The following is a 13,300-nucleotide window of genomic DNA, read 5'->3' on the forward strand; positions in this document are numbered from 1 at the left end:
CACACACAAACAAGTTCAAAATGTTACTTAAATGCTACAGTATGTATGGGCACCTACAGGCCTTCAAGCATTCTTGGGAAACAGGAAAATAAAGAAATCCTGCATGCCGCGATATTGTTAATAATTCCATTTCTATTCTGTTTTGTAAATCTTTTCCAGCTCATCTGATCCATCCATCTAGCAGCCAAGAACCTGTACAAGCTGGTTATAGTTGCTGCTTCCACTAATGTATTTATGTCATGTTGCTGTCTGTGGGTGTTACTTAGGCAAATTAGCAAATTACTCTAAATGTACAGTTACATTTATTACAGTGGCGGCCAGAAGCGCTGCTGTAGTTACAGGTCTGTCAGCTTTTCAATTAACAACTGTGTTTTTGATGAGTTTGCAGCTCAGGTTTTTTTCCTTTCATTCCACACCAGGCGGCAACTTGCTAAACCTATTTCCCTCTCTTTGTCTCTACAAGCCCTCTTTACCCTCTAAATCCTAGGGGTTTTGTCTAATAGGGGTATTCTTTGCTTCTTGCACACAAATTTAACAATATTTTGTTTCAACTACGTTCCTTAGAAGACTTTAGAACATGCTTCACTTTTTACTCCAAGTGCTCTTGAAGTGCAAAGTCAGTCTTAGGTATAAATCTTCGAACCTTGTTCTTGGGTGGGCACCACTGTCATGAACTATATGTGTAAGATGCCAGTTGAGCGGCTGCAGATGAAGACCCTCAGCTATCACATCACAATGTTCATTACACATTTCCCATCTTCCCTGCTTCCAGTGTGACCCATACTTACTAACGCTCACTTTGGTCCACCTGCAGAAATCAACACTGAATGTGAAACATCTCTTTTGAACTAAACCACGGTCCTCCTACCACTGACCTCAGAGGGTCCAACACTGCAGGAGGACCACAGCCCAACATCGTGAGTCAGCATAATCCTGAGAAATGTTGAATGTTTCAAGTGCCTTTTATAGCACTAAGATCCACCGAGCATTAGCAATATCTGATCAATATTTACCTGAAAACTACCTTAAAGCAGCAACTCTTTCCTGCTTCTGACCTACAACTTCTTTCTTTCCCTTTTTATGTTATTATTTAAAGTGTTCTGTATTTTCTTATTCCATTACGCCCTTCCAACATAAATACATGGTTTTCCATCCCTGGGCATACACTACTGCACAATTTGTAGCCTTGGCTCGGCCCTTAGCTAGGACGAAGACCTCCCCAAGAGCACACAGCCTAACAGCTGTTGTATGGCTGTGTTTCTACATGTGTCCACACCTTTAGAACAACCACTTTTCCATCTACTAGTTTTTGTGCCATCAGCTCTTGATGAGAGAGAATTCTAACATTTCCTGGTTTGACCAGTTGATTCCCACACCTGCTAGTGGGTGCCAATGACAAGCTGGGCAGGCACATTTCCTGTCCCTTGTTGAACAGACTGAGCTGAGAATGCTGAAAACCTGCTCATGCAGGTTTTCATGGCTTCTTATAATAATTCTTATAATAATTGCATTTTGCTAAGAAAGATTCCTACCAAAGACAGCAGTGGCTACAATGTACACATTGCAGTGGGTTCCTTTTGTCTTCCATTTACAAGCTCCGCGAAAACAAGACTTAGTAAAGGCACTGGCTAACATTTTTATTTGCTAAGCTGTTTTCCTTTTTTTTTTTTTTTCCTTCTTCTACTTTTCCAAAAATAGCCATATGCTAAACATTAAGTTCCCTGAGTGCCCATCCCTGTGGGCACCAATGGTACCACTAGAGTGACCTTGAGCTTATCATGGGTGACGGACAGCCCTGATATAACAGTGAGGGGGGATGCGGCCCTGGCGGTACCTCCCCAATCCTCCCAGGGAGGGGGCTCACTGCTCAAGTGGGATTGGATGCATCCCACAGTCAACATGACGCTGTGTGACTGGTGCTGCAAGCAGGGCTCCAGCTTCTATGACCACACAACCCTTTTTGAAGAACAAGGACTGCTGCACAGGGATGGCATTCCCCTGGCAAACAGGGGCAAGAGTGTCTTTGCCAACAGGTTTGTTAATACAGTGGGAAGAGTTTTAAATTAGGTGTGTTGAGGAAGGGTTGTCATGCTGTGAAGTGGAGGAATGGAGGCAATGAGGAAGCAGGTGGGGCACAACAGGATGGTGAAGGCTCTTGCGTTACCCTTGTAAAAGCAGCCTCACTGGGGCTCCTCTCAGGCACAGCATATGGTACAACCAGGAGGATTAAGTCCATGCACAGTGGAAAGCTGTAACATCTCTGAGATTATGGAGACATGGCAGGATAGCTCACCTGACTGGTGTGCTGCAATGGATGGACACAGGCCTATCACCTGTCTATCACAGGTCTATCACCTTTGAAAAAGATTGAAGAAGTTCCCAGTGGTTGGAAAAAGGCAAATGTCTCACCCATCCTCAAGAAATGCAAGAAGGGGAATCAGGGGAACCACAGGCCATCAAGCCTCACATCAGGCCTGGGAAAACTATGGAACAAATCTCCCATAGAGTAATCTTCCAAGCAAATGAAGGTTAGGAAAGTGATTTGGAACACCCATCATTGATACAACATGGGTAAATCATACCTAACGCAACTGCCTTCTGTGAGGACATGACTGGCTCTGTGGATAAGGGAGAGCACTGGATGTTGCTCACCTTAATTTTAGCCTTTGACACAACCTCCCATAGCATCCTTATAGCCAAATTGGGGAGATAAGGATGGATGATAAGGTGGGTCGAATATCGCCTGGAATTACTGGGCTCAAAGGGCTAGAATCAGTGGTACAAAGCCATCTGGCAGTCAGTCACCAGAGGCATCCCTCAGCTAGTGACGCTGGGGCCAATACTGCTTCCCATCTTTACTCACCGCCTGGATGATCTGATGGAGTGCACTTTCCGCAAGTTTGCAGACAACATCAAACTAGGGGTGAGAATCTGCCAACCCACTCTGGAGGGCATGTCTGCTATTTGGAGGAACCTCCAAAGGCTAGAAAAATGGGCTGACTTCATCAAAAGCAAATGTAAACTCCTGCACTTAGAATGGAGTAACTTCATTCAAGAAGACTCAGCAGTGTGTCTTTGTGGCAAAGACAGCCAACCACATCCTGGCCTGCATAAGCAACAGTGAAACCAGCTGAACAAGGCAAGTGATCTTTCTCCTCTATCTAGCACTTGTGAAAGCACATCTGGAGTGCGGTGTCCAGTTCTGCATTCCTCAGTAAAACAAAAATGCTGACAAACTGAAGCAAGTCCAGCACAGGACTGACAAGATGGCTGGGGAATGTGGCATATGGGGAGAGGCTGAGATCTGAGTCTGTTAAGCCTAGACAAGATAAGAGGAAGACCTTACTGCTGTCTGCAACTACTTGATCTCAGAATAAAGAGAAGGCAGAGCTAGGTTCTTCGCAGAGGTGAGTATGACATGAGGCAACAGACACAAATGGGAACATGGTATAAGGAAAGAATTTTACCATAAGGATGGTCAAAAATTGGAACAGGTGCCCAGAGAAGCTGTGAAATCTCCATCCTTGGAGATACCCAACATTCAGCTGGACAAAGTTCTGAGCAGCCTGCTCTAGACCTGCTCTGAACAGGGAAGTTGGACTCAATGACCTCCAGACGTCCCCTCCACCCTGTCTGATTCTCGGTTTCTCTAAGTCTACATTGGAACACAAGCAAGAATTTCAAAGAGCCTGCAATGCTGAAAGAAATAAAAAACTCACTTTGTGTTGTGATTCTAATGGAACGAATCTATGGTATACAAGTAATTTAACAAGACTAGAGATTATGTTCCATTAACTTTGGTATATGTTTCTTGTACTATCCATTTAGCAGATGAGTAGGACTAAATACCCAACCGATAGCCAATTAACATTTGATGCTAGCATATGGCTTTGATGGTGGGCAGGTAGCAAACTTGGTATTAATACAGAAGCTCTATGTATACAAAGATATTAAAGAAAATTTATGGCTGTCACAGGAATTCTGCACACATATCCAGGACAAAATTCATTCCACAGTAAAATTAAGGCAGCAAGCATGTAAGAAATAGATCTGCCCTTCAGGAGTGCCAAGAAACACATGCAAGAACATATGCTATGGGAGTCAAAGATGTATTTTCAAACCAAAAAAAAAGGAAAAAAAGTTATTAATTTGGGGGAAAGCTACGGGGTTGTTTCTGATCTCTTATTTTGACTAGCCAAAATAAGACAAGTGTTTTTGCCCAAAGACCAGGGATCCCCTTGTTCTTGGCACCTGAGAAGCTTCTGCTAAAAGACCCCTATAATCTGGAGATAAACTGCAACTAGAGTTGGTTGGAAAATTTTTAACTAAACAGTTTTCTGTATTAAAATCATTAAAATGCCACTGGATGGAATGGGATATATTTGGAAATTCATGTAGTGATTCTGACATTACCAAGGAAACAAAATGAAGCACAAGGTCACTTTAAAATATTTTGGGGTGAATAAAAATTTCACTTCTAAGAAAAATTTCACATTTTTCTGAAATAAGTTGTTTTTTCCTCCTGTAATATCTAACTTGCAAGAAATTAAAATTATTTTCCTCCACAATCAGTCTTTAGCCACTTCATCCTATTTGGATTTGGAATCAAAAGAAATGTTTACACATAAAATTCTGTTAGAAACACACTGGCTCCAATTCAGTCCCAGGCTTCAGGGCTTTCTCTTTCAGGCCACATCCAGCTTTTGCCTTATGCCAATGTGGAATGGGGCTACGAGCCACCATCCACTCTTTCAGCCTCTGTCTTAACATGAGATGAGAGATTATTCCCTCCCTTTTCCTTCTTCTCTGCTACACGGTTCTTTATCTTTCCTGCCTCATTCTTCCCCTCTTCCTTCCTTTTTGTAATGTCCCCCTGCGTGCATAAAAATGCTGGAGACACATCATTTTGCACTTAATTTAGCACTGTTAGCAAAGGGTATCTTTTTCTTACAAAACCAAAACTTACAGAAGTGTGATGCTTTACGCTTCTGTATGCTTGTTTCTCAATATCCCTCTGAAAATGCCCAACAGATTCAAATGTCATTTATTATATTCAGCAGAGAAGTAAAAGCCTCAAAGATAATTATGTTCCCTTGAGTTTCCTGAAAGTAAGTGTCCACAAAGACTAATGCCCAGTCTGAAGGAGACGTTTCAAAGGACTGAGACACCTTAGGTGAGACACCTACGAACCCACAAAAGGGCTATAAACGCAAAATCCGAGAAGTCACGCCGCAGCGGTTCTGCTCCCAGAACAACTCCTCACACAAAAAATTCTGCCCTAAATAAATGTAACTATTATTTGAGATTATTTTACTGTCAGAAAGCTTGGGATATCATATTTAGCTTATATATAGCCAGATGATATTATCATCTTAATAACTCCTTAACTAGATACATGGAGATTTTCTCAGTTGTGGCAGGCCCTCCTCTGAAAGCTTCTTAGCCCTTGTTTGCTTAGTACAAGAATCTGACAGTAGTTCTGGTAATATAACCTGCATAAGGATATATATTTTGTTTAGCTAGTAACATCTTTGTTTATTCCTTTCATTACTGTAGATTACTAATTAAGAAAATCAACTGAAAGTGTAATTTTTTGCATGTTTATGAACCAATTACAAAATTATTACAGCAATTCTTAACTTCTAAACTACAGTAGGTCCTTTTTATGGTGAACATAATTTTTACAAAATAACTTGAAATGCTGGGGAACCATTACTTGAACTACAAATGGCACAATCCAAAGCACTGAACAGTGTGCCTTTGTTTGCTATCTCTCTGCATCTGAGTTTGTTCAAAGTAGAATTCTGTGTGCTTAAAGGTTCATCCCGTTCTATCAGCAAGTCCTCTTCTCCATAAATTAGATCGACACTGCAAACAATTCAAAATGTTTATACTTGAGGCTGGTACTATGAGGTTAGGCATCTTTATCAGCCAGTGACCTCCTTTACGGCTTACAATTGTTATCAGCTTGCAACTTCACCATGACACATGCAAACTTGTACAAGCAGATGTGCTTTGCTTCTCTCCTGGTATTGTACTGAGAAGAAATTTTAGTATTCATTAAAAGCAGTGACAATCATGTAAGTGCCCACTTAATGCTTTTTCCCCTCTCATTTCAACCTTTTAGAACACAGCAGTGAGTGATCTAGTAAAAAGACTGCATAACTGTCTCAGACTGCTCTTTTAGCATCTCTTTGACAGTGCTGTGTTTAAACACTGGGGCTGATGTCTGGGAAATTCACATTAACATACTTTTTATATGGTGTGTAATCTGGAATAACATTGTAAATGAACACTCCCTCCTAAGTCATCTATAACCTGCTAGCTCTAGACATTCTTGCGTTGTAAAAGCCAGTAATTCTATCAAACACTAAAACAGCAAACACATACAATACTGCTCATATTTGCAAAACCGGATTTCTTAAAATAAATAGATAAAGGCAAATTAAACTAAAAAATATCTGATAATAGTTCATCTTAGGCTCTTTGATACACCGTGGTTTATACGCACCCATCCACATGTATAATAATTGGCCCGAATTACTTCAAAAGGCAAAGTAGCTTGCTTTTACACGGGTTTATTTAATTACCCTGTAATTATGCAGAACTAACCCAACACATGCTGCAAACTAGGCCATCAGAGTAGTTGTAGTGAGTCAAACCACAAGATGATGTAGCTCTGTACCTTTTGTCCACTACTGGTCAGTAACAGATGTCCAGAAAAGTGTAAAACTGCAAGGTTTGCCTCGACTGAACCTTCAACACATCCCCTTAGATCATGGCAATTAACGGTTTGAGAATCCTCAACTACGTAAGCCAGAGGGTCCATTTTCTTATTTTTTTCTTTTTTACTTCCTGGAATAGTTATAGTCTTAAATAATATACCTTTCTGAGGAGATGATAAATTTCTACAACAGCTTTTTTGCCCTTTGATATATTCTAGTTTGGTTTACAACATGTATCTAGAGACAATGAAAGCAAAGGAGATAGAGAACAGTGTTAAAAAGTAACAATTAAAAAATACTTTATGCTTCCTACATGGATCTCTCTGCACACTGATATAGATTTCTATTCAGATCTTCAGATCCTGCAAAGGTGCTCCCAGTATCTCTCCGTTGTCACCTTCTGGAAGGGAAGACTAGAGAACTGTGTCGTGTCACTGTACAAGGTGCACAGCACTAATAACAGTGTTTAACGTTTGTGTACAGTGCTTTGCAATAGGTGTTCAAAGTGCTGTCCTGAGAATAATTAATTTTCCAGCACATTCATGTGGTAGGTGGATCGAGTAGCATTTGCACAATTTTACATGGAGGAACAATAAAGAAGCTGTCAAATCTGAAGAGGACTGACTAGAATTTGGTTACCTGTCTTCCTCAGGCTCTTTCAACTATCTCCGCCAGAGGCAATGACAGTTCACAGAATCGTAGTCTAGATCTTTCACTTCCCCGACTGCTCTCTGCACTTCTGGGCCACACCGCCTTCCTAAAGCTACACTTATCTGCTAGTCTGGAATAAGACTGGGTATTTTTACTGACTTGCTTATTTTGGGGGTCAGGGATCTCGATATTTATGAAAATCACAAGACATTTTTAGGTGAGTCATCCCAGAGACTCAGAATCTTGAAGTCTGGCTACTTTCCACTCCATCAGAGGAAAGAAGCAACCTCGGTATTAGTACAACGTGCATGCCCAAAGGCATACATGTGTTTGGAAGGAGGGAATGAAGGAAAAATCCTTTAGCATCTATCACTCCTACACCTTCTAGAGCTTCTCACCACTAGCACAGGAGGCATACCTGGAAAACAGTTGTTCTGGGTCATCTTCCCAGTTCAGGGATGTAGCTTAAATATTCCCTAAGGCTCCCGACAGCCCGTTTAATGTTCAGAAGTCTTCAGGACATACTAATTCCCCAGAACTGGAGAAATATTGGAACAGTGCGTTGCAAGCGCACTCTTCCATCCTCTGCTGTCTGAGTCTTAGATGTATAAATGGATCTGAGCCATCACACATTTAAGAAATGCAATAAAAACCAAGACTTTTTTTAGTATGCCCAGTCTTTTAAAAATGACATCTGTTCTAAATCCCTACACAGCTCAATGTTTTTCACTGCATTTCCAAAGCCATTCTTTTGTAAATAGATAATTAGTGCTTAAATACTTCTTTCAAGGGGTTTCTACATTAACATAAAAATAGTGTAATTACCGATGGTCAAAATGGCATGACTACAATTTATAAATTCTAATTTCTTTTGCTGCTCTGAAGCTGATTTTCTTTCTTCTTCAACACAATTTAATCTGTTTGAAATGCGAGTATTATTGAACCTAAAAATATAAAATACCTGTTAAGAGAGGAAGAAATATAACTACCATCATTTTGCAAGATGGAACAGTAAAGCAAAAGCAAAGCTAAGTGTAGTGTTTCAGGCTTTTCTGAAGATCTTTTTTGTCAAGACCTTAAAAGTAGTGATGATATTTATTGACAATATTAGCTGATTTTGTTCTACAATCTAATACTAGAAACAGGTGATTCTAGTAGTGCTCATTACTGTAACTGGCAAGGCATCTTCACTCTAAAATATTTTCAGTCTGAAATAAAAATGTTACCTTCTGAGATGAATCTGCCCAGGTCAACTCCTGAAGTGCATGTCAAATAATTTAATCCACTTTTTTTGTGTGTGTACAATATGCAAGCAAGATTAACATTTTCAGGAAAATGCTCTGAAGAGCTAATTACTGTTTTCCACTACAATGCAAAGCCACCTTCTATTTTTTTACTTCAACTTGAGCTCGAACATGAATTTCAAATAGGAAGACTGCCTGTGACGTTTGAAAATCTCAAGCAAACACACTGAAACAATGGATATTACAAAATGTGTCATTTTAAGTAATCTTTCCAATCCAGGCACAGAAGACATTTCTCAGAGAGAATATGGAAGTATGTGTTGCAGCTTAAATCACGGATTGGCTATTTAGTTAAATTTCCAGGAAAGTAACCCACAAGCTCAAAGTGACAGTGGGTCCTGGAGCATACACAATTTAGAAGATATTACAGACTTGAGCAAAGGGAATTACAAGAGCAACTGAGCCAAGCAGGCGATTTCCAGTGGCAACAATATGGGAGATAAAAAATAGAGATGGGTTTGGAGTCGTTATTTGATGAGTGCACTAAAGCAGGACAGGTGTCTTTGTCCCACAACACATTTGATTTATATGCAGGTAGGGAATAAATAACAAAAACTAAAATAATGAAAAAGCTGAGGACAAGAATCGCTGCAGTGCATAGTGAGCTTGATACAACTTATGGCATGATCTACCTTTTCTAGCCTTGATTACATAGAATCATAGGGTGGTTTGGGTTGGAAGGACATTTAAAGGTCATCTAATCCAACCCCCCTGTCATAGGCAGGGACATTTTTCACTAGATCAGGTTGCTCAAAGCCCCATCCAACCTGGCCTTGAACACTGTCAACGATGGGACATCCACAGCCTCTCTGGGCAATCTGTGCCAGTGCCTCACCACCCCCACTGTAAAAAATTTCTTCCTTATATCCAATCTCAATTTACCCTCTCTCAGTTTAAAACTACTGCCCCTTGTCCTGTCACGACAGGCCCTGGTAAAAAGTCTTTCTTCATCTTTCTTATAAGCCCCCTTCAGGTACCGGAAGGCTGCTGTAAGGTCTCCCTGCAGCCTTCTCTTCTCCAGGCTGAACAGCCCCAGCTCTCCCAGCCGCCCTTCACAGGAGAGGGGTTCCAGCCCTCGGACTGCTTTCATGGCCCTCCTCTGGACCCGCTCCAACAGAAGAAACAATTCCTCCAAATTTTGGCTGTTTAAAGTGATGTCATTAAAATCTCCTGGACATACTGGAAAATTAGCATATGTTCAATGCTGCCGTACCATGCACCTTTATAATGTCATTAAAAAGTTTCACTGGGCTCATGGCCTTCCATTCGGCCCTATCGTAATACGTATTTTGTACTTCATTTTTTCTGGTTCTCCAAAACTGGATTTTCAAAGTTGGAAGAAAAATACAGTCAGAGAAGAAACTAGGTTAAAAAAGGAAAAGATGAAATATAAAACCAGGAGAAAAGTGAATTCGGGAAAAGAAGGGAAGGAAATTACCAGGTTGGCACCACTGGCAAGCCTCGTAAACTGACTATTCATCCCTTTTCCCCTTCTTTTTCTAAGCTGCCTTGAATAAGGGCAGCAAAATAGAAATCTGACTTGCTAAAGTACATCATGATACTGCATGACTGGGTACTAAGAGGACAAATGAAACTGAATATAAATTTATGCAGAGTAATTCAAGTGCTCGAAAAAATACACCAACTATAGATACACACTGATCGGTTCTGAACTAGATATTACCATTCAGGATAGAGTTCATAGAGTTATAACAGGCAATTTTATGAAAATGCCATCTGATTGTTCAGTCACACTCACAAATAAAAACAGAATAATGCACAACGCTAGAAAGGAAAAGAGAACAAACTAGGAAATTTCATTATGCCAGCTGATAAACCTGTGGTGTGCTCAGATCACGTGCAGTTCTGGTCTCACCATTTTTAAAATGATATAGAACAAAGAGGTACAAAGAGCAACATAGATGATCAAAGGCATTTAAGGACTTCTAAAACAGTTTTCAGCCTGAAAATTATCTTAAGGGCAGATACAGGAAAAGCCTATAAATTCTTAAGCAGAATGAAGAATGAAATTATTTACTTGCCTCTTCCAGTGTTAGGAAATACCAAATGAAACTAGTAGGTGACAGGTTCAAAATAAGCAAAGCTCTTCACACAATCCCTATCACATTGTGGAGCTCTGACACAACATTTTGTCGGCACTCACAGATCCAAATGGGGGTTAAAAAAATCAAAGAAAAATCTATGTATTAAATACAAAGTAATGCTGTGGCTCAGGAAGTCCCTGGACTGCCTACCACTGAATGCTGAGAAAATGTGCACATCCAGTTATCACCAGCATTTTATCTCCTCCATAGAGTTAGGCATCAATCTACCTGTACTAAAACCTCAAATCCCTCCCCGGGAAGGGTAGAGGGGACTTTGAGAAAAAGCATAGTGAAAGAAAACAACTAATTGCCAAAGAGAACTAAGTGAAATGAAATGGAGTGCTTTAGGGGTCAGAGGATAAACAGTATAAAACTAGGTGACAAAGCGGCAGACAAAGCAGAGCACCTTGGCTGCTAGCCACAGTGAAAGACAATACTGGGCTAGAGAGACATATTATCTGAGCTGGTACGGGCCTTCCTGCGTACCCACATACAGTTAGCCTAAAAAAGAGAGAACATATTTTAGGGTATGACTCAGCAAGCCAACATGCCTCTGTTAGCATAACACTTGAGCATGTGCTCAATATAACCATAAGGTCCGTAGAAGTTAATGATGTTAATGCAAAATATACTTTGCATAAGACAGGCACAGAAATTTTATGTAGAACAGAAAGATAAAATCTGAACTTGCTGAAGGGCCTCTTGAAAAGATTAAATCAGCCGACAGACCAGAGTGTCACAGACCCAAGAGGGTATGACAGAACAGAAAGCTAAAAGGTAGGAATCCATGCTATGCTGATGGCAGAAGACATAGATCTGACACAGAGCAAAATAACTCAGTGGGAAGGCGAGCCCTCTGCTACGGGATGAAGGAATGGACAGGGAAATTTGGGGGCAGCAGGCAAGAATGACGGCGGAGGTAAAAGTCTGTGCCAGAGTCTGTTGGTTACTTTCTCAAGAAACCAGTAAAATGTGAAGACGAGAAAGAAGAAGGTTGGGTAGGCCATGGGAGTTGCAAAATCATGGCAGGTACTGGAAGCAGCTATCTAGAAAAATCCAAACTGTTGGAGACTAGTGCCTTTCACAACAAAATGAGCAATCAGCAAAAACGTTTGAAATTTCTTCTTCTCAAAGAGAACACTTTGAACCATTCTACCATTTATTACAGATGTTGCAAACACTCAAGGTATTCAAGAGTTGATAAATTTTTCTTTTAAAACAAAAAAAAAAATTCAAAAAAAGCTAAAGTCTCCATTCTGAAATCTCATTAACTGTAATTAAAAAAAAAAGTTTACCATTTTGAACTGGAACAAAACTTTAAGTGCTAGATGAATGAAACCTATGTAGTGACCCCAAATTATTTTTCTACTGGATTTTCCAGAATGAATTAAAAAATTCAGTTACATTTTCCATTTTTTCCAATTGCCAAGAAACAAAAAAAAATCTTTAACATGCCAAATCTGCATATCTCAGAGATGCTCTGTCAAAAATATAACTCAAACCACCAAGATCACCTTTTCCCGAACCACACACTCCCATGAAATTGGAAGCATGCCTGAAAAGTCAGAAAATTAAGCCTTTTTTTGGAATAAAAATGATGAAGAGACCATCACAGAAATGCCTTGGGAAATCTCCCTACCATTCTGCGAGGATTTCAGCTTAAGGACTCCTTCAGAACACTGTACAGCTGTGACCATCAGGGAGGCAGATGGAGAACCAGGGAGACAAAAACTGCGCAGCAAGTAATGTGTGTAGCCCCCATCCTTGTTCGCTAGCAATATCCAAAAGCACTTTTCTTCCCACACTACCAGATAAATGAAATGGGTATTATTTAGAAGGGATAACCATATGGTTTGTATAATCTTTATATGCTATTTTCAGTACATTATTATAATGTATGGTAGAGACCTACAAAATAGGATTAAAATTTGCTTTCTGGTTTACAGCCATCCTGTTCCATTTGGGTACAGAGACAGAGGTGAAGGCACTGTAACAGAGTATGTTACTTCCACGTGCTGTTCCTACCTTAATACTCATAGAACAACGCAATTGTTTCATGTGGGGCATATTATTGGGGTCCCAAGCTCAAATAAATTTTTAGCAGCCTTGCTGATTGATTATTTGCTAGTAATTATTTGTTTAAATTGTGAAGTCCTGTCTTTTTTTTAATATTCCATTTCATCCTACATGCATTTGTCTGCTTTGTGCCTTCCTAGTGTAGAATGCTGTAGTATGAGGCAGAAAAGACAGGAAAAATGCAAAAATATAAAGAAGATCAACCTAAAAACTGAAATCCATTACCCTTAAACAGTGTCCTTTCTCTCTCCAACTCCTTCGTTTTATCTCGCCCTTTTTTGATACTGAAGTATCAGAATCGAGAATCCATTTTTATTCTAAATTAAGGTATCCACGCTGCTGCAGGAACAATACCGACCAGGGTTTTTGTCTGGATACAGTGTATGCTTTCCAATTTTCACTGTCATTTTTTTAGCATATACAAAACATTGCAGAAGCA

At 40.0% G+C, this 13,300-nt stretch overlaps 1 protein-coding gene across 8 annotated transcripts in view; it reads right to left on the bottom strand.

Annotated features, from left to right (window-relative positions):
* The window catches only part of MPPED1 (metallophosphoesterase domain containing 1), a 65,371-nt gene that overhangs the window by 31,362 nt on the left and 20,709 nt on the right, over positions 1-13,300 (bottom strand). The window lies entirely within an intron of this gene.

Source organism: Opisthocomus hoazin, chromosome 1 (genome assembly GCF_030867145.1).
Source record: "Opisthocomus hoazin isolate bOpiHoa1 chromosome 1, bOpiHoa1.hap1, whole genome shotgun sequence".
NCBI classification, from domain to species: Eukaryota; Metazoa; Chordata; class Aves; order Opisthocomiformes; family Opisthocomidae; genus Opisthocomus; species Opisthocomus hoazin.